We start from the raw sequence: 24,591 nt of genomic DNA, 5'->3' as shown, positions 1-24,591 counted from the left end.
CGGACTGTTGTCATCCTTCAGTATCAATATGTCGTTTGACCTAAGAGAAGGTTCAGCAGGCGAGCTGCCAGGGGCTTGAGCGGCCAGCGTGACCTGTTCCTCCCCGCTGGTGTTTGGTGTGCTGGGGACCACTGCATCCCCACAGCACTCTACCCTCAGTTTAAGGGTGCTGCTGCTGATGTGGACATCCAAACGTCTGATGGAACATGGTGCGTAAAGCAAACAGTAGGACCTCCTCCTGTGAAAGTGTTCAGCTTAATTTTGAGTTTGGAGAATTCAAGCAGACTTCAGGGATTTTTTTCCCTATTAATAACAGTGGGGTTTGCCCCAGTTCCAGTTCAATAAGAAGCATAAAAAAGGTAGTTTCACGTTTTGCACATCTGCTTGGAGCTTCTTCATAGCAGAGCAACAGCAAGATACATTTTTTTTTCCCTAATACCAGCAGAAAATTTCTTACTAACCAAGTTTCTAATGCTGTGTGGCAGTGTTGGAATTTAAATTGACATTAACATCATTTAAGGGATACATACCTCTCGCAGTTCTGTGCAACATTTTCTTGAAATCTCACATTTTAGACCAGCACGTCTCCTTTAACAATTTAAGTTTAGTTTTATTGTCAGCGCTCTTAGAAGCTTGGAGTTACTTGTATTATTTGAGATCTGATTTTCTTACTGCAAATTTTTCTTGCTTCTGAATATTACAATACCTGTGTGCGCACGAATCTGTGCTACTCCAGGATGTAGAAACCAAAGGCTCTTCCACATCAGCTGTCTGTGACAACACACAGAAGGGCAGCAAGTTACAGCACTTGAGCACTTGAGCTTCTGAGGGACACAGGGCAATGTTGCAAAATTGATCGACACATTTCCTGGCAATTATCTAGTTAAAACACGTATCTATCACTTTTTAACCCCTTTCTAAATTTAAGCTTTTTTTTGTGTTTTACAGAAACAAACCACTGACTCGCCATGAACTCCGGCCCCCTTAGCTTTTCACAGCACGGCCACAAGCACAAAGTTCAGCTGCAGAACTGAAGAAGGGTCTCCAGAAGCAGCACATTAAGCTGGGCGCCCACCCAGCAATGATTTTCCGCTGGGAAATATCTTTGCCCAGGTGAATTCTGCCAATTTAAGCCAACTTCTGTGGCTCCAGGTACACAGTCAAATGCCCAGCATGGCAGGCTGGTACTGCAGAACAACTAGCTCATGGGGACGTAGAGTCCAGACTTCCCACATGTCCTTGATTTTGAGCAGAACTCCCCTTCAGAGGTCTGGGGAGAGTTGAGGTACCACCAGTTGCACTGCGTGACCTTTACTGGGGATTTCAGCTCCTAGATTTTGGAGGTTTTAGTGAAAACCACTTGCAAAGACACATTGTCAGGCATGTTCCACCTGCCTCCCAGACCGTATCCTGGGAATAGGAGAAAGCTAACCTATTTATTCTCCCAGCAATCGCTCACTCCTGGAACTGCCCCACCTAGCTACAGCATGCTATTTTAAGAGCTGGATCCTCCTTATCTCCTGACCTAGTGGACATTAGGACAGAGCAGTAGCTTCTGAGGAGCAGCTGGGTACTGCTATGAAATCTGAGTGGAACAGTGTACCTGCCATCTAACCCAGCTTGTAACAGAGAAGACTCGGAGTTCAGAAGGACACTGCATTTTGCGTTTGCTTCAGGCACCTTGCTGTAATAAATGTTTGTCATATTTGGATGAAAGATAATGACCTAGAACAGAGAAGGTGAAAGCTTTAAATATAACATCAAAATTGAGTCACTTAGGAGATGTATTTTTAAGGGGGTAAAAAAATACTATTAAAAAAAAAAAAAAGACATCCAGAAACTAGTATCAAAGTGCAAAGCCCAGGACTATACCTTAATTTTCTGCTGTGTCAGCGGTAGAGTCTGAGAAAAAAAAGGTGACATCTTACAAGACAAAAGTGACATTGTAGAATCATAGAGTGGTCTGGGTTGGAAGGGACCTTAAAGATCATCTGGTGGTGGGGACTGGAAAAAAGGACCGTTACGGTTTATCCCCAGCCAGAAACTTAAGTACCATGTAGCTGCTCCCCCACTCTCACCACCACCACCACCTCAGAGGGATGGGGAGGAGAATCAGAAAGGCATGTAAAACTTGAGGTTTGAGATAAGAATTTTAACTATTGAAGCAAAATACAATAGGAGAAAAATAACGATGATGATGAGGAGGAGGATGATGAAAGGTGAAAGGGGGGGGGAAGGTGTGCAAGGAATGAAATCCAAAGGGAAAGGAATAAAAAACACCCAAGTGATGCCCAATACAGTTGCTCACCCCCCAGTGGCTGATGCCCAGCCAGCCCCCAGCAGCCGTCAGCCAGCCCCAGCCAACTCCCCCCAGTTTATATACCGAGCAGGACATTCTATGGTATGGAATATCCCTTTGGTCAGCTAGGGTCAGCTGTCCTGGCTGTGTCCCTCCCCAAAGTCCTTGCACCCCTCCAGCCCTCTCCCTGGCAGGGCCTGAGAAACTGAAAATTCCTTTACTTTGCATAAACATTACCCACTTACAACTGAAACCATCACTGTGTTACCAACATTATTCTCATAGTAAATCCAAAGCACAGCACTGCAGCAGCTACTGAGAAGAAAATTAACTCTATCCCAGCTGAAACCAGGACACATACTTGAATGAAAGACAATGACCTAGAAAAGAGAAGGTAAAGGTTTTAAATAAAAAATATATATATAAAAATAAAATAATTTTTAAAAAGAGTTGTTTAGGAGGTGTATTTTTAGGAGGGTAAGAATATAGAATTTAAAACCCCCAAAAAACAAAATTCAAAGAAAGCACATCCAGAAACTAGTATCAAAGTGCAAAACCTGTCACTATGCATTCATTCTCTGCTGCTCCAGCAGTAGAATCTGATGTCTTATACAAGAAAAAGCCACGTGATAGAATCGTTGTTTTGAGTCAAAAGGGGCCTTCAAGATGCCTAGCTCCAACCCCCTGCCCCGGGCAGGGCCCCCTCCCCCCAGCCCAGGCTGCTCCCAGCCCCGTCCAGCCTGGCCTTGAGCCCTGCCAGGGCTGGGGCACCCACAGCTGCTCTGGGCAGCCTGGGCCAGCGCCTCGCCGCCCTCACAGGGGAGAATTTCTTCCTTACATCTAAACTAAATCTCCCTATTTCAGGTTAGAGCTGTTCCCCCTTGTCCTGTCACTACTTGCCCTGGTAAAAAGTCCCTCTCCAGCTTCCCTTTAGGTGCTTCACCTTTAGGTGCTGGCAGGTGCTGTAAGGTCTCCCTGGAGCCTTCTCTTCTCCAGGCTGAACCACCCCAACTCTCAGCCCATCTTCATGCAAGAGATGCTTCAGCTCTCTGATCATCTTCATGTCCCTCCTCTGGACTCGCTCCCACAGGACATGTCCTTCCTGCACAGGGGCACCAGCGCTGAAGGCAGTGCCGCAGGTGGGTCGCACCAGAGCGGGTCAGAGGGGCAGAACCACAGTCTTTCTGAGGTGGTGCATTCCATCGACCTCCAGCAGCTCCTGCAGGGCTTCCAGCTGGGGACGCTGGAGGGAACGACCAAGCACAGTGGTCCCCATCGCTCCCACACACCACCACCGAGGACTCGCCTTCCATCTCGAGACTCGCCACGCTGTATCATGCCTTTGGCTCACCAGCTCTCCACCGAACTTTCTGGGATGGGGAGGCCAGGGCCCATTAGCTCTTCAGTGGTTTAATAAATGTTATTTCTAAAATAAACTGGAGAGCGTGATGCCATTCAGTCTTTCTCAAAGGAGATACGAACATCATTTTTTTCAGCTGGATGCACGGAGGGAACATAGGAGGAGGGGAAAACTTATTGCAAAACCTAGTATGATTTATTTTTATCTGGAAATTCATGCAGTTGCCCAGATCTAAGCAAGGCCTTGCTGTCATTGAACTGCCTAAAACTGAAATGGAGCTGTCAACTGGAGACAGTCATAGCAACATTGAAGGCAAGTCTGTTGTGGTTGCCCATCAGCTGAGAAACACAATTTAATAAATCCCTCTGTGGTTCGGTAGCTCCATAAAAAGTGTGTTCACCAGGTAATGACTTTCCATTAACAAAATTATTTTTTTATCAATTACACCCTTGTTTGGGCACCTACCCTAAATCAGTTGAAGTCCATGAGCACTAGTCCATTTCTTCCATAAGCAGCTCATTTTTCCCGGTTCGGATTGCTAAAAGAATAGATCACCGTAACATCTTCAGCTCCAATTTCAAAAATTATTTCAATATTAAATATGTGGTATAAACAAAGAGAAACCTGCGTCAGTGTTTTACAGCTACTTGATTAACTCCCATAAATCAAAACTAAATGGTCCTTTTACCTATCTTTTAACAGGCTGAGACAGGACAGTTTTACTGCTGCCCATTATTTTTTTAGTGCATCAAACACCATTTATTGTGACAGAGCTGTGCACCTCTAAAGCAATAAAGCGATTTGTCAGTGGTACCACATCAAGCTATCCTCCCAAACAAAACAAATGAAGAAAACAATACCTAGCCTGTGCAGAAGTAGGACAATGTAGTTTAAATTCACTTTCAGACCACAAGATAGGGCTTACTTTTCTTTCTGATTTGCCCCTCTTTTCCCCCCTTATAATTCAAAGTATTCCAAAGGAGGTAACAAAATTCTCTTAATACCTTTGCCTTCCCTTTCCTGCACTTTAGTCAAACTTTTTAGCACTTCAAAACATCCTACTCCTTTTGGGGCTGGTATTTGCTCATATATCCTATGCCACCAATAAACCCTCATATAAAACTGGTTTTCCTCAAAGCAAATCTCTTTCATCTGGCTTTCTGACCTGAAATACCTTCCCAGAATGTACTTGAAAAGGCACTACACATTTTCTCCCGAAAATCATCTTTTCTATTGAAAAGCACCAGGAGCAGTGGTGATTAGATAGAAGACTTGTGAATATCAAGTATAACATTTACTTTTTGTTCATGGTATGACCTAGTAAATAGGCAGTTGCAATATGGGAACTATTTTAAGGTATTTCAGCACCATTATTCTGAAGTATCTTGCAAAGAATGCAAATTGACTTGCCTTGAAGGTGTTTGAAGGTGTTTTATCACATGTTAAAAGCATACATGGGAACAACTAATATCGGCATACACCGCAGTGAACTCATGTCTTTTTTTACTTGTGGGATAAGATATCCTACCAGTGTCTCACAATTACCCCTCCACACACACCTCAAAAAAAACCCAAAAAAAACCAAACCAACACCAAAAAACCCGCCAAAACCCCCAATAAATTAAGCTTTAAATGTCTTATAAACATCATTTTCATGTAGCTAACACATGGAAACCCTGTCCTAATGAGGGCTATATTACCCTACACTTGTGCAAATCCTTTCTGCTTACCATACGCAATTAGAAAGTCATTTTAAAATACATTCATTTCTGTGGCATGCATTTGGTACTCTTTCGCATGCCCTAACACTAACTAAGCTTCTGGCACTACCAGAATAGACAAGAAATAAATACACTTGAGAGCATGCTGAAGGTTGAAACAGAGTACAAGCATTGCTTCCATTTATTTGCTGCTGCAAAAGGCGAGCTCCACTGTGATAAACCTTACTCTCTTGGCAACTAGTTGATAAATACAAAGTACTCCAGGAAGTCATTTCTTTCTCCTTGGCTCACTTCGAGCAAAGCTGAAGGGGAAGAAGAAAAGTTGCTATTATTGCAAGCAGAGAGCAGCACAGGGAGAAGGAAGAAAGCCAAATTTTGCACTGGTGACTGGCCTCTCTACCCAGAGCAGTCACCAAGAGAGAAGCCAGATATCTCACCCCTGACAAACACATGATGGATATCTTCGCCTCAATAGTGCATCCTGCAGTTTATAAGCACGTTGCAGCAGGGAAGTCCCTTGCTGCGTGCAAGCAGAGCCCTCCAGGGACCTCTGATGGAGCAAATTCCCCATCAACCTGCATCACCTCCATCACCTGCAAGTCCACTGGGGCAGCAGGTGCACACACCCAAACACACATGCTCGCACGTGTGGACCGCGCCAACTGCAGATGAGGAACATCTCTGATTTATGTGATCCAGAAGTCTGTTGACTGGTTACCCAAAACAGAGATCTTGCAAGTTCAGACAAGGACATTTTGGACTTGCACAAGCTGTTGTATTTTCCATCCTTATAAGAAGACGTTCTGTTTCTGCAGCCCATAGATCTTTCTGAATATGGTGACAGTTTCAATAAGGGGTTTCAAAATGTTGTTATAGGATTGTTCTAGGGTGCCCGGAATCGTACCCAGGAACCAAACCAAATGCTTTTCTCCAGCACTTGTGCAAAACAAGCTGTTGACAGAATTTCTGGTGACCTTTAAAAAGTTTCACATTCGTAAATTCTAACCCAGTCTCCAAAAAAAGCCTTAGGGCTAGCGTTGTTAGGAAAAGACAAAAAATGGAAAAAAAAATCTTTAGAGCAACGCAGCTTGCTGAAAAGGAAGAACTACTGGGATTTGTCAGTGGCAGCAGCATGTGCCATGGATGCAACTGGTGCAACGTAGCAAGAAACCTCATCACAGTGCCATCTGCTTAATTCGCTCTGCACTACCAGGCTGCAAACTGGGCGCAGCGCGGACTCTGCAGTCGAGGCAGCTGACGATGCTGGATGCAGCACAGCAGTCACGGGCGAGCACGGGACACCCCGCACCCAGTGGTGTAAACGCAAGCACCCACGTGAACAGGGGTGCCACAGGAGCACCCTGTCCCGTCAGCAGGCTGTGGGTGCTGTCTTCTCAGGGCAGGGATAGCGAAAGTGCACCTTCACCCACGGCCAGGGCTGGCTGGCTCTCCGGAGCAGCTGCAGAGAGAATCAGCCCCTTGGCTCCCTGTGCAACTTCTGTAAAAGGTGCTGCTGGCACCCGCCTGCTCACCCCGGCCGGGGGAAAGGGACTGTGTCACCCTGTTCCCCAGCAGGGTCAGATCTGTCCACACTTGCATGGGCCTTGTATTCTTGGCTCCTCCTACAGAATTCACAGCTGACACTAGTTATTTCTAGGAGTTCTTTCCCTTCAAAAGGAAAAAGCAAGGGTGGGGGAAGAAGATGGTTGCAATTATTTAAATAAATAGCATGTAAGCAATCGGTCTTATTAAAGAAACAGAAATAATAGGCTCAGCCTTTTCACATTTTTTGTGCTTATACAGATTATGACAAGCCCAGTTTTGCACAAAACCTTATGAATGCACTTTTTGCTTCTACATGATGGTGCATATAGCTATTTTTCTTTCTTTTTTTTTTTTTTTCTATTTTGGGCCTCATATTCCATAAACACAGTACATAGAAAAGGCAAAAATTATCATAAAAAGTAGGATTTGTCCTCACTGACTTTGTTTACTGACTTAAAAAGCTAAAATCCCTTCTATTCTGTTGATATCCTTGTAGTTCACTGACTTGATTTACTCCTGGCTCTTCAACTCAGTTTATTCTAGCTCTGATTCACAATTACTATATTACTAACCCTGCCGAAAAATAAATTTTCAGCTTCCCCAATCATCTTTATTTTCATGGAAGAAAACTGATAGAGGAGTGCTTCACTCAAACCACACAGGATCAACACAAAGACAGCCAGAAAAAGGCAGTTCTGGGGGAATGACTGGACACTGGTCTGTGAAGAACATCGTGTGTTCCCCTGCACCAACATCTGAACAGTCACTGGCAATACGCCTGGATATTTTGGATGTTGCATGTCTGTCAAATAAATCAAACATCCAGATGTAGAATCTGGCAATGATGACATTCTACTGGTGACTTTCAACCCGTAGGCTAGTGAGTAGAACACAGAGAAGCATAAATACTGTAGGTTTTAATCAGATACATTATTTCAGGCAGCTATTTATAGGAAAATTTACGTGGGTTGGTTTGTTGGCTTTTTTGTTCTGTTCGTCAAACCGGTATTTAAAAAACTTGCATTTTTTAAAGGGAAGGTTCTAAGAGGAGACTTCTCCCCCAAATCACAGAGAATAAGCATCAAAAAATCAGTCTTCAAAACTTTGCCTCCACAGAATGACGAGGAGGAAATGTTTTAAAGATGTGTATGAATGAAAATAATGAAATCTAAACTATTATTTCTGAAATGAAAGGAGTGCAGCATCCTACAGGGTAAACGTATTGTAAAATTAAGAGACACAGTTAGCTCGTGCAGCTTACCAAAGGCAAATTTGCTGGGTGCATCCTTGTGTTTCACTTAATGATTTCTTTGGCCCAAAGCTGAGAATTCTGCAACCACAACTGCAGAAGGCTCCATCAGACTTGCCAGGCCTCACAGATGCAGCATGGTGCACCCAGCACACCCACAACTGCTCTGCACTTATCACAGCATGTCTGCTGCCTGCCAAGCTGGTGGCACTCTGGGTACGTCACTGGCACACGGATTCCTTTTGCACATGCTCTGCCAGGTCTGGAGGAACTTCTATAATTCATTGGTAATGCATTAAGTAATGTTAAGGGGGGTTGACTTTTATAGCAAGAGAAACTAAAAAAAAAGATACCGAAAAATTTACTATATTGCAGATTTTTTCTGAGTCCCTGAGTGTTTCAGAAAGCTGAAGGTCTTGCCAGCCAGCCTGTGCTGAGTTGTCTGATACCCACGTCATCTCCTAATAGACACTGATCTAATTTCCATTGCTCTCTAAAGCAATCAGTGCTGTCACCGACAAGTTATTTGCCCTGTCACTCTGGAAGGACAGCAGTGGCGTCCACCACTCACAGCAGAGCGCTTGGATAAAGATAAGTATGTTGTTTAATGCAGCTAATCCATAGGCAGCACAGAGGATTGCCGCACTGGAGACCCATTATCTGAAATCCCATTTACCAGCACCCCTCCGACAGCGCTGTGCGCAGAGACACCCTGTTTGCCTAGCACGAGACTGCCGGAGGAAGGGAAGCAAGGGGCCTGTATGCCCCATGTTCACCAAACCTAGCTCTCAAAGCACTACGACTACCTGCCAAGTCACCTAAAACAGTGGCCACAGACCAAATGGTGACAACTCAGTCCTACAGTTTGCAATGATATTGTTATGTTTATAACACAAAATTTTCTGCCTTGATCCTCTGAGCTGTGGACCATGGGGTGTGTGCATTAGCCATGACAACAGAAAGTGATGTTTTGAAGCATGAGGTGACTATCCTAATGATGCACAAGGAAAGGTTAACTCTCATAACGTAATATAACCTCACCTTTTTAACCTAATACAAGATACAGTTGTGTTCTTCCATTTAAAATAATTTATCACCATATGGGTGCTCATCTTCTCCTTCCATTCATTGTAGGGGTCAAAGCTCTGAGAACAAGGCGACGTTCATGCTATCCACCAGAAACCTGCTTTTCAACAAAAATATTTGCTTAAGAAAGACTTTATTTATTGTCAGAATATTCAGCATGCACCGGAGTTAATAAATGTGCACAAATAAGGACGAGATAGAAATCAAAAATCTAATCTGCTCTCTGAATTCTCTGGGTGACCTGTCTTTGAGGAGAATTTAGCCTTGACTTTTACTAAGTACAGCATCTAAGTATAGTTTTTTCTGTGTGTGTGTGTGTGTGTGTGTGTGAGTCCAGAGTAATTCTTATGCCATAAAAGCCTTATGTAGGAGGCTCGGTATTTGAAAACCATCTTAGTGATCTCCTTTTAGTCTTTATAGAAACATATTAAGTATTTTGAAGACTGCTTTCCCACCTTCATATACTTTTTCCACTATGATCTCAGTAGTCTTGAGACTTTCAAAGCTGAGCAGGCTTAGAAACTTTAAATAGCAATATATTCTACATACTTTCCATCTCCCACATCTTACAGTATAACCATAAAGTGTTAAGTGAAGCCTCCGATAATTTCAGATTTGAATGAGTTTTCATGTGAGTGAATCATAAAACATACAAGCAGCACTTTCCTTAAAGAGAAGGGAAGGGATTCTTTGCCAGAGAGAGCTACCCAAATGATTTCCTTCATTATGGTTTTTCAAGTCCATGTGCTTCTTTTTAAGTAAAGGAAGACTAGGCAATTACTATAATCAGCAACACATTCCAGCTATTCTAGTCTAAAAGACTACATCAAATAACTTGACAGGGAAAAAAAAAAAAAAGACAGATTTCATTTTAAGATTAAAAAATAAGATACTTTTCAAGCAAGCAAACAAAAAAAGATAGCAGCAATTTACTTCCCATATTTAAAATGCTTTTTGTTTCTTCCCCCGTTAATGAATATGATAAACAACCTTCTGGAGGCTTAAAACTAAACCATATTTCTTTACAAAAAACAGTTGTTGCACACTTTATTTTATATAGCGCTACTTTTTTTTTTAAATGTCCATTGAAGCTGGTTTGGTAGAACGTAGGGTTTAGCGCTCAGGTCACGTGGCTGTATACAAAGTTCCCGAGGTTCCTGTTCTCATACGTGTGTGTGTCATTGGGACAGTCACTGACAATGGAACAGATGGACCAGCCCCGTGTCCCAGAGTTTCTTAGAGATATTAACCGCTTCAGGTTCTTTGGTATGCATAAAAGAAAAGGAAGTTTATTTTGGAGGTAAACTCAGATCCCCATGTGCCTTTATTTTATTATCTGTTCTCCAAAGGTGCAGCCTGTATTTGTTAAGTTTTGTGCCGTAAATCTGAAAGCAAACCTGCACATGAAATGCACGAATTTTCTCACTTCCGTTTTCTCCGTATGCGTTCAAATCTGTATGCTTGAAAAGCTTTTAAAAGCCACAGTTATTAAGGGAATAATTTTGTTAAGATAGATTTAGAAATAAGGAAATACATTTAAAAAAAACGCATTAAAATGAAAGGCTTTGTAAGTGACACACGCCTATTTCTGATTTATGAAGCATTCAGGCTTGGGAAATGATTTGAATGTAAGAGCAGGAAGACAGCTGGTGTACGCATACCAGAACATACAACTGCTGCCTGAATGAAATTACAATAATGTTTATTGATAAAGACCAGGACAATGCTAGGACAGACAGTTTTAGAGCTAAACCCTGCAAAACTTGTTCTGACAGCGAGCTGCCCCCGCAGCCCGGGCCCCGCTCCCATTCTATTCCAGCGAGTTTTCTCCCTAGCCTACTGTAAACAGGAAATCAGAGTGGACAAGCCAGGAAAGAAATGCGAAATACCCCATGAAACGTGCTGTGTAATGAGTTGACGGGACGTGCATGAGCGGAGGGCTTACTTAACAGAAGCTGAGTCATGTTTTCACAAACCAACGTCTGGTTTATTCCCCGCCTTCCCCACCCCCCCTTTCTTTTTATTTTATTTATTTATTATTATTTCTGAGTCATCTCAGTCAACCCTGACACATCCCTCCATGGCCTGGCTGATGGGGATCAGCTGTATGGAGCAATTGTCTTGGTAGCACACAAGGCTGAATGTCTCGTGACTTCTCAGGAGCACCAGCAGGACAGGAGGCACAGACCAAAAACACCAAAAAAACTTCACAGTGTCATTTTCGCTAAGCAGAAGCTCCTCTTTAGTAGGCTGTAATTTTTTATTTTTTAATTTCTTTTAAAGAAAAGGCAGCAGGACAAAGTAACCGCAATCACAACGGGGCACTGCGCTCTCCCTGCTGTCATCAAACCCACGTCAAGCGCCAGGCAATGGACTCAGCCCACCCTCCAAGCCTGCAAAGATCAACCATGGGCTCATCCTTAACGTTGCAGGTGGGGATCAAGAGACACATCAGAAACTCATTCCACTGCCTTAAAGAGAAATCAGAAATATTTAGTTGCTGTAACTATTTCCTCTCGTCCACGCAAACATCTCAGTGCTCCGTCAGGCTGCTGGTGGAAGGGGGGCAGCACGGGCTGCAGGCTGGACTCTGCTGCTTAAACACACACAACAGAAGTAACAACTTCACGGCTGGAAGGCAGGGCATTTTTTTGTTTGTTTTGGATGTAACGATGACGAGATCATCTCATAATGATATGATACACCATATAATACCCATACTTTACAAAAAAGAAAAATTAAACAATGAATGAAAACAACAACAAAACCAAAAAAAGAACGCCAAAAACCAACCCCCCAAAACACCCAAACCTGAAAAGCAAAATATAAAAGTTTTAATTTTAATTGCTATGTTGTTAGCAGAGCACAGGAGACCATTCCAAGTTCTGTGTTTTGGTTTCCATCATATCTGAGCATTAAAGACCTCATGCCTCGTTAGGTGATAACAGGAGAATCTCCAATGAAATAAAGATAAGTCAATGTCTACTACATTGTTGAGGAAGGTTTGAAAACACAGCCAGAGTTCACTCTGGCATCAAAAACCTGACATTCACAATGCTAGACACGTGCATACGTATCACCTGCAAATGTACTTCTTTTAAGAAAAAACTTTTCTCATTATTCCTTTTGAATGGCGGCAGCTGGCAATACTGACTATTTTGTGTCACACACAAGAACCATGAAGTGCTAACAAAAGAAAAGTGTGAATTTCCACACAAGTAGCAATGAGATTGTGTTGCCTAGGAGAAATATTTAGCAACAGCTAGGTAGAAGGACTGAAAGGTGGAGAAGGCAACAAGGAAATAAAAGCAGTTGAACCAGCCTTATCTTATTTTCTTAGATTACACTTTGTCACCTTTTGCTGCTAACTTCATTGCCCAATAAAATACAAAAGGAATTATATTCCTCACCATTGCTGAATGTCTCAGAAGGCAGTAGCAAATGGTAAATTTATTTTTTTTCCCCTTTCTCTGGCCTATGACTGGCTAAGGCCAGTTTCCATTTCCACTGCCTTTAAAGCTGGCCCTGAGTAAGAGAGGCCCGTAAAACAGCAGCGGTGCTTTGCCCTGGGAAGCGATGCACTTTGCAGCTTCATCTGGAGCCCTGAGCAATACCAAATGAGCTTTAATTAGCACACAAAATTCTGTCCATCTTCATTACGAATTGGCTTGATGGGTCATCAGCATCCTTCAATCAGACAATTTACAAACACCCTGGGGACAATGCCACTGTGGCTGCCCACAGCTGGGTCCACCTGCGAGATATCCCTTTCAGGTGAGGCCTAAGTTATTCCTGGGAGAAGTCTTCCTACGGATGAAAAGTTCAACTTTCAGCAAGATTTCTGCCCCATCTAGCACTCCTACCACTCATTACCCAGCAGTCTGCAGCAATTTCACCTTTCCTTCAAATGCTGCTCAGACCCTCAGGTTGCACCACTGCATGGTGAAAGCCACCATGGCTCATTGGTGTTTTCTCCATCCCCCACCTGTTCATTTTTAAGGTTATCTTAGTTTTGTAGGCAGCAGACACTTTGTTTTCAAGGTCAGGGTTGCTTCTAAAACCTCTCTTAGGTAAGGAATACATTTTCTTCTCAACCCCTAGTTGCAAGATTGGGTCTGACCCTCCCACCTGTTAAAGGAGGCTTTGATGAAGAAAGGTGGGAAGGAGACTAAAGGGACAAAGAGGACCAACAGGCTGCATCAGGCAAGTCTTCATCTCTGTGATGGTGGAGGCAGCTGTGGAGCTAACGCTTGTATTTGCATCAAGAGATTAACACACAACCACTGAACAAAGAAAGGTGTGGGGCAAACGAGAGGATTAATTTATTTGGGATCCACTGCAATGGTAAGGGAAGGAGAGATGAGGAGTTTGGGGAGCTCAGTGAAGAACACTGAAGGCAAGAAGATCAGGAGGCAGAAGGAAGGACCCAGTGGGACAGGGACAGAAAGGAAGTCTCAGATTTTTCCTCCCCCTTCCTAAGTATTACCTTGCAAGCAGACACTCCACTTTCAGTTTTCATGTCACCTCTATTCATGAAAAAATCTCATGAAGATACTGAGTAATTACAGGGCAGAATAAAATCTCAGCCAAGGCATGAGGATTTGCCCCTACCTCTTAAACTGGCAATTTAGACGAACACGTCATTAGCACTCAGTGAATTAGTCAGTACCATTCTCAGGATTACAAATTATACCATTAATTAACCCGATACACAAACAAGGATGTAAAGTAACCACAAGCCTGTTCACTTCTGTCCCACTTAGCAAATGGCAAAAATTCAGTCATTGAAGAAAGCAGCAGAAACAATACAGGGAAAGTGAAGGAGAAAGTTTTCTTTAACTTGGAAAAAAAAAAAAGTAACAGTTATCTGCAGCTCATTAGTGTGTAAAAATCTTCAGACAGCAGGTTTACCCAAACATCATAACTCTTTTCTCTCCCCACCCTGCAGTACTGGGACTATCCATTTGCCACAAGTAGTACCAGCAGGATTAGTTAGAAATTCTATAGGATACAATACCCCATGTTTAAAAAAATCAGGGTGTACAATCCACAAACATGAATTAGAGGGGCTCAGGAAAAAGTAATTAAAAAAAAAAGGTATTCATTTTATGTTTAAAAATAGCCACTCAATGGCTAACAAACAGCTCTTTTGAGAGAAAATTGCCCCACAACAGAAAAGCATGTCAAAAAGTGTGGTATGTAAAATCTACACACTAATGGCAGGTCATCATTGCATGGACTCACATGTGCTGAGGAGTGTACTGTAGTTAGTTCCCAGAGATGCAGAGCCGGTGAGGAAGGTTTAGAGGGCCTTAAAAACCAATAAAAATACGCATTATACATCCCCCAAAGACATATATGAAGAGAACTGGAGAAATCCTAAAATAAGCCAGGAAGACTGATTTTTATTATTTACTGATCTATAAGCTATAGTTAATGAAAAAGATGAAAGTGTTCTTTATTAGATCTTAGCTAGCACATTCTTATGTAGGAAAACCCAACAACAAGCAGTACTCCAAATCCCCAACCATCAACTCTCCTGGCTGAGCAATTATTCCAAAATTAGCATGAAATACTTTGTAATTCATTATCTCTTGCTTTTATTAATATCCCCAGCCCCTCACAGCATTAAGAAATGTACAAAACATGAACGAGGGGAACTGCCCGAAATTAAAAAACTTCCAAAACCTTTCAGAAAAACTTTCAAATATCCTACGTCTTGGATAAGGTATTAAGAAATATCACAGAGGGGTACAGCTCTGTCTTGAACAGTATATCTGGTTTGGATACAGCAAGTAAAGACATGGAGGAAAAGCTCCACAAAAATTCCCTTATCACCTCTGGGTTAGGCTCACGTGTACACCTATCCTTCCCCAGAAAACATGCTGTTGATTTTAGGGATTTATATGCACATCTGTGAATCTCAAGAGGTCAGTTCATTTCAGTTAAAATAAACTTTATCGTGAATCAGTGACTGCCCTTCGGTAGTAGCCGACGCAAGTGGCAAAACATGCCAGTTCTACCTGCAGCCCTACTATCGCAGTTTGAGGGCGTGACATACCTTAGAAAGTCTTATAAAGAGGGAATATCGACCAGGATATAAGGATTGCACTAAAAATAGCCACACCTTTCAACAACAAGCAGTCTTTTCCACCCTTGGCATCTGCTGTGATTCAGTTGTTACTCAGAAGGGAGAGAGCATCCAATGGATGAATCATCAGGCTACATCCTGCAGCAATTCTGTTTTCCCTAGTGGTCTTCCACAGAAGAAATGACGAGTCCCAACTTCTGCAAGTTGGAGGGATCCAGCTGGGAGACACACTGCCAGAAGCAAATGAGGAAACGAATGAAAAGGACAGGGCCATGCATGACACCATTTACATTCCCCAGCCTTGACTACATATGCCTTCATGCAATGTACTTGATTAGTCACACTGCAGTCAATTAGGTTATTCATGTAGCTAAAGTAACTTTTGTTTAAACCTTTAGAAAACAGAATGCTTGGTAAAGGGCTTCCTTTGGAAACAGAGGTGTGGATTAGCTAAATGAGTTACTCACACAGGAGATTCTGTTATCTCTCGTTGTGCAGGTCACTTTTCACTAGCAATGCACAGCCTGAAAACGTAGCTGAATGCATCCACATGAAATAGAAAAATACCACAACTTCAGTCAACTCATAATCATTTCAAGCATGCTGTTGGTCTAAGCACCGCATTTTACAAGAAATGTCTTGAATGGATCCTTTCATCTGGGTAACGGAAAATTATTCCTAAAAGCCAGGCGAGAACAGCATGAGTCTGAGTCTGTCTGATTGCAGGACATCTGCTGACAGTCTGAGGTGTGCAGGGATGCCTTATTTTTTTGTTTGAGATTTATGACTGGAAGTCATGCAAAAGAGGTCAGTTTTCCTGATTTTGCTTTCTTCATCCCAAATAAAACTTCTATTGGCAAAGAAAAAAAAAAAAAAGGAAGGGGGGAACCCCACAGGAAAGGCTGCATGTGTGCATAAGAGGCCAGTAGGTGCTCAAGTCAGTCACATTAGTATTCTATTAATTTTTTTCCCCTTGAATTCTTGCTGCAGATAGAATTAAACAATGTTTTTGCAGCATGTAACCCGTTAGGCAGCCTCTTCAAAACATATCACAGCCCCATGAGAGGAAGATCTGCCAGTTCCTGGATTCAGTCAGGTCTGCTGTGCAGCTAATTCACAAGCTGGGTTAATTTTCTGAAGGCAAAAAAGACAAAATATTGGCAAAAAGATGCCACCCCCCCTGCCAAACATCACACCAACTAAGGTAAGCAATCTTCACATTAACAGTACTGGTGATCCAGAAGTATACATTTCATGGCCAAATTAAGTGTTATTGTCTGTTTTTATATGTTGTCAGCATTAGCAGATCATTTTCTGAGTGTCTAGACTTTGTAATAGAGTTATTGCAGCTCTTTCCTTCAAACAGCGGCACAATATAAAACCGTTAGTCAAGAAAATTCAGATACTTCTCTTTAACATAGGTATACTTGCACACACACATATACACACACCTGCATACATATACATATATGCACACATACATACCTACACGTAGTATATACATACAAATGCAAATACATACTACATGTACAAATATATACACATACCTCTATAAAGAAAAGTTAGAAGAGTGTTCTATGTAAGCAGTTTTACATTAGAAACGTTGGAAAATGGGATTTATGCATAAGGAATAAAGTAATTTTTCACTATAGTTATTAGCAAGATCTCTGTTGTTCAACACATAAGCAATTTAGATAAAAGAATCCATAGTGGTATGACAGCAATCTCTGAACAATACAAAACTACTTGGGAGAGTCAGAATGAAGCCAGTTATAAAGTTCTACAGGGGGATCTCTTGGTATTGCACCACTGAACAGATGAAATTCAGTGTGATAAATGCACCTTTGGTACTAAGGAAGAAAATTATCCTAATTTCACGCACTGAGTCATCGATGTCTTCCCTCTTCTGCTTGCGGGTAGCCCTCCAAGGACACCAGGTAAGAGCCCAGTCAGCACAAGCTCCTGAAGTCCTGAAATGTAGGAGCAAATAGGGGTTGCCCCACATAAGGGATCATATGGGGAGCATATAGGGGTTGTCTTTTTACAGGACATAACAACACATATTTCAGCTTGTGCATGGTTGTTACTTCCTTAGGCAGACTGTGATCACTGGTGCAATTCCTTCACATCTTTGACATTTAATGGTTAATAATTTTTCCGATTCCTAGACTCTTTCTTAAATGTCAACTTTCTCACACTCATGATGATGTCTTCAGATGTTATGAAACCTCCTGAGGCTGAGAGGAAAGCCAATGATGCAACCTCCCTCTGCCAAACAAAATTTCACAATTTGTTCTTCAGTGTTTGCTTTGACTTCAAAAAACATATACTATGTATTTCTACATCCATCTTACATGGAACTTAACATTACTGAGAACCAAGTTACAAAGCCTAAGAAAATATTCTCTGAAGGGATAGGGTGGAGGAGTCTGCTGGGTCTCTGCCAGCTGCTCTCCATTTTCTTTCATCCTGTTTATCCTTGGTAGAGATATTAACTCCAACTTCCAAACGACCAGTACCATAATTGCCAACCAACAGAAGAGTCCACTGAGTCCGAACTCATTCCTCCCTTTCTTAATGAGGATCAAAACCCAAACAAGCACTGGGGCAAGAGTGGAAAAAGGGGCATTTACAGCCCGGGAAGCAGCTACCATCTTTCTCCAACTCTCAGTCTATGTACATTCACAAAGAAAGACTGATGGGATGTTAACCATCTAACAGCTTGGCATTAAACACCACGTCATACCACTTTAATCATACTTTCATTCTGTTTTCTCAGTAGGTTTCTCCTCTTTGTCATTCTTCTGTAACTCATTTGGAAGCCAAAATAGCTGGGGAGTGCATTGGAGCTATGACAGAGTAGGGAACAATTATACAGCACTCGCAGGAGGAGGGAAGTTCCCTTCTTGGCCCCAAAACTGGAGAGACAATGGCTGTGTTTGGAGGACATGACATACATTACAGTTACAGCACCTACCCGTGCACAGACAAACACCCACAGCTCAATCAGTGGCCCCTTGTCAATAGTTATGAACACCAACACAAGAAACTTTGAGCTCCTACAAAGTAAAAATGAGCTACACTCCTTAGCCAAACTTTTGTACTGATGTCATAAGGTTGTGATGTGAAGCATCACAACTGCTCTGCCATCCAGGACAGGGCGATTCTGCAAGGATGAAACAGGTATGGATATTTCTGGTAGTTAATGAATACTTGCACAGTCATTGGATGTTCTCTTTTACAGATGTCCTTCCCAAAAGTCAGGTGGTTTTGCCAGCTATTTCCTCAAAAGTTCTGCTGTCTTTATTGGTCTCTACAGAAGGATCATACTCTCAAAAAACATTATTTTTTTTGTGAAGTGGTATGAAAATAGGCAATTTTTGAGCCTAAGATAACTGAAGTATCTATGTAATTACCAGTTTAACCAAGGAACCAAAGAGAAATGTGTTGTGCAGGTATTTTTCCCACTGCTCATGTCATTCATTACTCCCTGGTCCTAAAACTATGATCTTTTCAGAAAGTTAAAGAGATACCAAGGCTAAAATATAAATTGGATTTACTCAGTTTAGAGGGGATCACTAATACAACAGGTACTTCAGAGCAGAAGCTCTCTGATAATGAACTGTAAAACTGTCATTGAAACATTGAATAATATAGATTGGAAGGGACCTCTGGAGGTCCCAAGTCAAATCCCATTCTCCCTTAGTCAATATCACAGAGCTACACATTTGAGAACTGCTCCTTTAGTTTATAACAGATCTTTAGTATTGCGAGTAGCAAAAGGCCCATTAACTTCTCCAAAAGCAGGATATCTTTTTTTTATTATTATTTTTAATACAGAAATTAGAACTTTCAATGATAAACAAGTGTACAAAAAAAAAAAAAAAAAGAACTTCCACATATCACTGCACACACTAGGTATCTGTTTTGTTAGGCAGTCTGATTATTGAATTTGGTCCTCTTACATCTGGCTTCCCCAGAGTGAAAAGGTTAACATCTGTTCCAACTCTTTTATTTGTTTAGTGATTTCTTGCTTATAAATGTAGAATTGTTAGGGTCGAAGTAGGTTTTGCACCAGATACCGAACAAAAATAATAGATTACAGATTTTGCAAAGTACAAGACTTGTGGACATGTGGGTTCTTAGTCAAATTTTCTGTGAAATAACAAAATATCATCTTATAAAAGGTCCTGTACCTTAACCTACCTTTCTCCAGACTGAAACTGATTTTTTTCCTTACTTCCAGTAAAATTTCGTTCTTTAATTTCAAACTCTGTACCAAACAGAGATCTAGCTTCTCCCTTCAGCTCCCACAAGCCACCAGAGGACTCTGAATAATATTTAATTCATACTAAGAGCTACTTATTTCATGATAACTCATTCCATGTAGCCCACCCAAAACCCATATAGTAATAGCTTTCTATTACTGTTGACATAAATGTATATGAAACAGATGTGGAAAGCCTAAGGTGAATGCGCATACCGGGTTGCCTGAAACAGAGTTCAATATTTACTCTAAGAGGTCTCCTTTAGCAGCAAAGTTTTCCTGTTACACTCCCAACACTATTACGAATTCCTGCTCAAAGAACGTATAGGGGTCATCTATACATATAACTTTAGTATAAGCTAGAATATGCCACTCATTTCTGCCTGATTCTGGTAAGTTAAATCAGTACTTCACAATGATATTTAAGTTTTTCCTTCAGGTCTGATCAGGGTTTCTTTTGTTGTTTCTGAGATTTATTTGCCACTAACTCATCAGCAACAGTTTTGAAAGTTTCTCCCTCCCATTGCCCCAGTTATCACTCCAGTCCTTGCACTTACTACCTGATGCCAAAAAAAATCTCTTGGGCTGCAAGATTCAACATTTATCCCACTGTGTGTCTGTTTTCAGCAGTGGCACACACTGGTTTAGCTCTCTGCTTCCACAGGGGAGACCAAATGTTCCTCAGATTTATCCCAGATGACAACATGGGGTTACACATACAAGGTGCCATAAGGTATTATCTACAACTTCAGCATAACTGCATGTCAAAAAGAATATTAATTTTATTGTGTTTCCATTCCAAGTCCCTCTGCCAAGCATATTTCCAAAATAATTGCAGCCATTGTTTTTTCTAGCTGAAATAATTGCACTATGGCAAAGCACTGTAGGAATATTCGTAGCAGATTGCCAGCCAATCCATTTTTCTTTGCTAATTTTCACTTCCGCAATTCGCATTCACTAAGACACCTGCATGACTAAAAAATGAAACAACTGGTCAGAAGTCACCTGGTTGCCAGTATCTTAGTGACTGAGCATTCTGTGATTTGTGGGGTTTTGCTTGCTCAAAGCTTTGTGTCTGTAGATTGCCTGTCCTCTCTGTCCTGTTCCCCTCAGCCCTTGCACCCCAAGGATGAAGATGCTGCCAAGTCTTCAGGATCTACCTCCAGCTGACAAAATTATCTTATCCAGGTCAACTTCTTGGTATTGTTGACTGAGCTTGCAGGGTCTTGTTCTCAGCTTGAAGATATTGCTCCATTCGGATGTTACACAACGGCTTACAAACGTCAGACGCACTCAGTTCTGAAGTTTCAGGGAAAATAAAAGGGCAAAACTCTACTGCTGTCATTTGGGAAAGCAGAAACACAGCAGGGTGGAGACACAAGTCTGCTGGAATGTGATCATCAGAACTTCAAACTCTAGCAATCTTTGACTTTTTTCCAAGGAAGTCATTCCACTTCAGCTTGATCAACTTTCTAATACCCTTCTGAACACAATCATGTCCCGAAAGAGGGGGAGAAGGGAAGTTAAGGAGAGAGTGAGAATGGTAAAGGGCATAGGGGCACTGGTACAAGGCAGCAGGAAAAAAGATGCAGGCGAGCAGAGAAATGCACAGAAATTCCAGAGTGGTGGAGAGGAAGAGCCTTGCCAATGAACAAGTAAGGAATGTGGATTAAAGAAATATGAGGTTTCTCCCTGGAATTCAGGGCAAGTGACAAGTGGCGCACCGGGAAGGCTGGGAGGGGGAAAAATGGAGCTCTTGCTATATGGATGGGGATTGCTAATGGAGGGGAAACAAGAAGCTCTTCTATACATGATGGGCTGATCCCATAGAATTAATAACCTGTGGTCCTCCAGTTTATATAAGTTTGACTTTATCTTGCAGGATTCTGGTGAAATGGTACAAAAAGCTAACTAGTTTCCATTTGTTACACGTCTTGGTAAGCTGTAATACAAATCTAGTAGAAGAAATCTTTCCACTCCCCACTGACAATGCTGGAGACTGCTGGTGTCTAATTAGGGTGAACAAATTAATGTCAACCAAGCGCCCTGGTTTCCAAAGGCTAGTGAGTGCTCCAGACCCTGGAGTGCACACTGCCTGGGTAGTGGAACCACAGAGCAGTGCGAGAGGCATTTGTCACGGGTGACGGACAGATGTTACTGCCCTGTGATGAGTCAAGACCTGCTTTGTCGGGCTTTGCCACCAGCTGGCTGGAGGGGAGGAGGAGGAAGCCCACCATCACCCCGCTCCAGCAGCGGCGGGGCAAGGAAGCAACATCAAGGCACGGCCTCACCACTGCTGCCTCTCCCCTTTGCTTGAGAAAGCAGAGCGGTGGCAAGGATGGCTGACAGCACAGCACGGACAAAGGGGAATGCCAGGCTGAAGCTGTCATAAAAATCAAAGCACCTGCGTGGGGTCCTGGTCCTCCAGCAGGACTCAATCTCTTTGAGGAACAAGAGGAAGGTAAGGTTAGGGAGATGAGGACACCAACACATCTCCCTTCTTTTTTATGGTTTATTTACCAACCCCTTAGGATTAATGGTACCTTGCGATATTTCAATACCTTTTCAGTGTCAAGACCATGAAAGATTTCAGGTGGGATCTGTCGACAAAGGACAGGGATGCTCTCTAGGCTGCAGAACAATGGACGAACTTCTTTGCCGACCCTGCCCCAGCCTGGGATCCTGAGGAGGGTGTGTTTGATCTACACCAGTCATCCACAACAGGCAACTGCAGACCAGACTTTGGGCCTCAGCATGTTATTTGCATTCCCTGACCCACACCCAAGCCTCTTAACATGACTGCAGGCATGAAACATCCATGGAAGCGTATTCACAGCGTACAGTTGGTCTGCAGCTGCAGGGAGGACAAAGGGCAGAATGTTTATCAGCAGAAGTAAAGAGACTGACAGCCTTTTGTGCACTAAAATATTTCAAAAGATACCCTTCAGGGGAAAGCTGTAACTGAATACAGAATATATATTCTATTTCATTAGGTGAAACAACATTTCTAAAAGGCTGGTAAAAAAATCTTCAAAGAAAGAGCAAAACAGTGTTCTGAGTTTAAAATGCGAAGTACTTGCAAGCCACTTGCAAACCTGATCTACCTGAATTTCCACTGGAGTAAAGAGAATTTGAAGGACCTTGCTGCCTCTCCGCAAAGACAGAGAGCTTTATGAGGCTGGGGTCTTAATTAGATTGGTCTTGCCCACTGACTCTTTTTTTAAACACAGATTAATCACATAGATAGGTTAAGAAAGACATAAAGGCAGCACTATGTAACACATGTAGAGGAAACATGAAAGGCAACACACTAGTTGAACGCTGAGCAGGTCAGGAACAGGGCAGTATTATCAAGTTATACAAGTGCTGCTAAAAGGGCTCCCCTGTTACCCGAAGTCGAACCTACACCGTGTTTTCTGAAAGAGCCTCTTTTCTGACAGTCTTTCCAAAAGAGCTGCTGGAAACGGCTACCTTCCCCCACCCCCCGTCTCTGCGCGACACAAACTGGCGAGCACAGTTCACAGTCGGTTTACAGAGCGCAGAGCGATTGCTGTGTTTATGAAATCCTATTCCTGTTAGTCAAGGAAATGAGTTTGACTCACCGGCTTGTTTATGAGTTTTGCTTTATGCAAGCTACTGCCGACCTCAAACTGCTGACCCGCCAATATGCTCAAAACTTCTGCTCAGAGGGGGTTTCACAAGGTACGTTTCCGTTGCTGCAGAGCATTGCCATTTCTTCAGAGGAAGTATTTTTTACAGTCTTAAAGCACTACAGTGAAAGCTGGTGATGGGTCTCATATGGCACAGATGTGTAACCACAGCAATGTAGCGCAGCACCTCTGTAATATTCTTAGTTCCTTTACCCTGTGAGAGGATGATTTACTCTCTCTGAGCACCTCCTTCCCATGCCATGCCAGCCCTTGCCAGCAGACATGCAATAGCAGAACTGCTGCCTTAAAATGCAAGAATGACTCTACAGACTTCAAATTTAATCAGTGCCATAAAATAAATAAATAAATAAATCAGCCTTTCATATGCAGGTCTGAAGAGCTAGGAGGTGAACCCTCAAGGAGTATGAAGCAATTGTGATTGTCAGTTTGAAAGAGCCGAGGTCTCAGGATTGGAACAATAATAAAGTTAGCTTAGTGGAGAAAAGAGAAAAAAAAAGGAAGTTGAATCAGTTGCAGAAATCCTGGTTTGAAGGTTTATTTTCTGGGCTCTGCTTTCCATTTGATATGCACTGGAAGACTTTAATAAGGCTTATACCCCTCTGCTTTCCAGGGGTACACAACACATGATGGAAAGTTCAGGCTGTTGTTCTGCTCCCTTTGTTTGAGTCTAGCTGAGCTTGGAAACTGAGGCTGGAAGTTAAAACCTTTGCAACCCATGCAAAAAACAATTCAGCATGAGTCAGAGTTTTTTGGGTGGTTGGTTTTTTTTTTTTTTTTCCAGCTAACCAAAGGGAAGTCAGAGAGGAGGAGAAACCACCCTCTCTCTTCTGTACATACAGCTCACTGATGAAGATATGATAAGAAAATTGCACATATGAACATACAGCTATATAGCTTGTGTGCACATGCAAGCCTACACACCATTTGAATTCGAGCCCATTTTCAAATGCTTACTTCTGGGGATTTTAGCTTCTTAGGTAAGCATAATGTTACCACAGACTACTGGGTAGCATAAAAAGAAGGGAACAGAAAAAACCCCAAATCAGCAATTGTCAGCTTTTTTTTGCTGTTCAGAGATCTGAAATCTTAGCTTTCCTTTTTAAAGAATAAAACCACTCAACCTAATTATATCCTTTCTTTCTTCATAAAAGGGATGTTCTATGGGTGCTGCCCATAAATTAAATAAATCTTCCTCTCACCCTCCATAGACCAGGTTTCTCTTGTCAGCACTGTTCCTGCTCCTCATTGTTTCTGTGGGGACAGTAAGGCAGCAATGAGTCTCGTACTCTTTTGCACTAAAGC

General features: G+C 42.2%; 1 long non-coding RNA gene across 4 annotated transcripts; it reads right to left on the bottom strand.

Moving 5' to 3' along the window:
- Positions 1 to 3,124: 3,124 nt before the first annotated feature.
- On the bottom strand, positions 3,125 to 24,300 carry LOC130142469 (uncharacterized). 4 transcript variants are annotated; one of them, XR_008819417.1, is made up of 6 exons: positions 23,221 to 24,300; positions 15,388 to 15,581; positions 14,505 to 14,571; positions 14,020 to 14,099; positions 8,187 to 11,727; positions 3,125 to 7,048 (listed from the first exon to the last, which is right to left on the bottom strand). It is a non-coding gene; the product is annotated as an uncharacterized LOC130142469 (long non-coding RNA). The 4 variants fall into 4 exon arrangements; XR_008819418.1 differs by having other exon boundaries at positions 3,125 to 8,448; positions 9,216 to 11,727; positions 23,221 to 24,058; XR_008819416.1 differs by having other exon boundaries at positions 3,125 to 11,727; positions 23,221 to 24,009.
- Positions 24,301 to 24,591: the final 291 nt, after the last annotated feature.

Source organism: Falco biarmicus, chromosome Z (genome assembly GCF_023638135.1).
Source record: "Falco biarmicus isolate bFalBia1 chromosome Z, bFalBia1.pri, whole genome shotgun sequence".
NCBI lineage: Eukaryota > Metazoa > Chordata > Aves > Falconiformes > Falconidae > Falco > Falco biarmicus.
The sequence above is the reverse complement of the archived record's forward strand: the minus strand, read 5'-3'. Positions and strand labels throughout refer to the sequence as shown.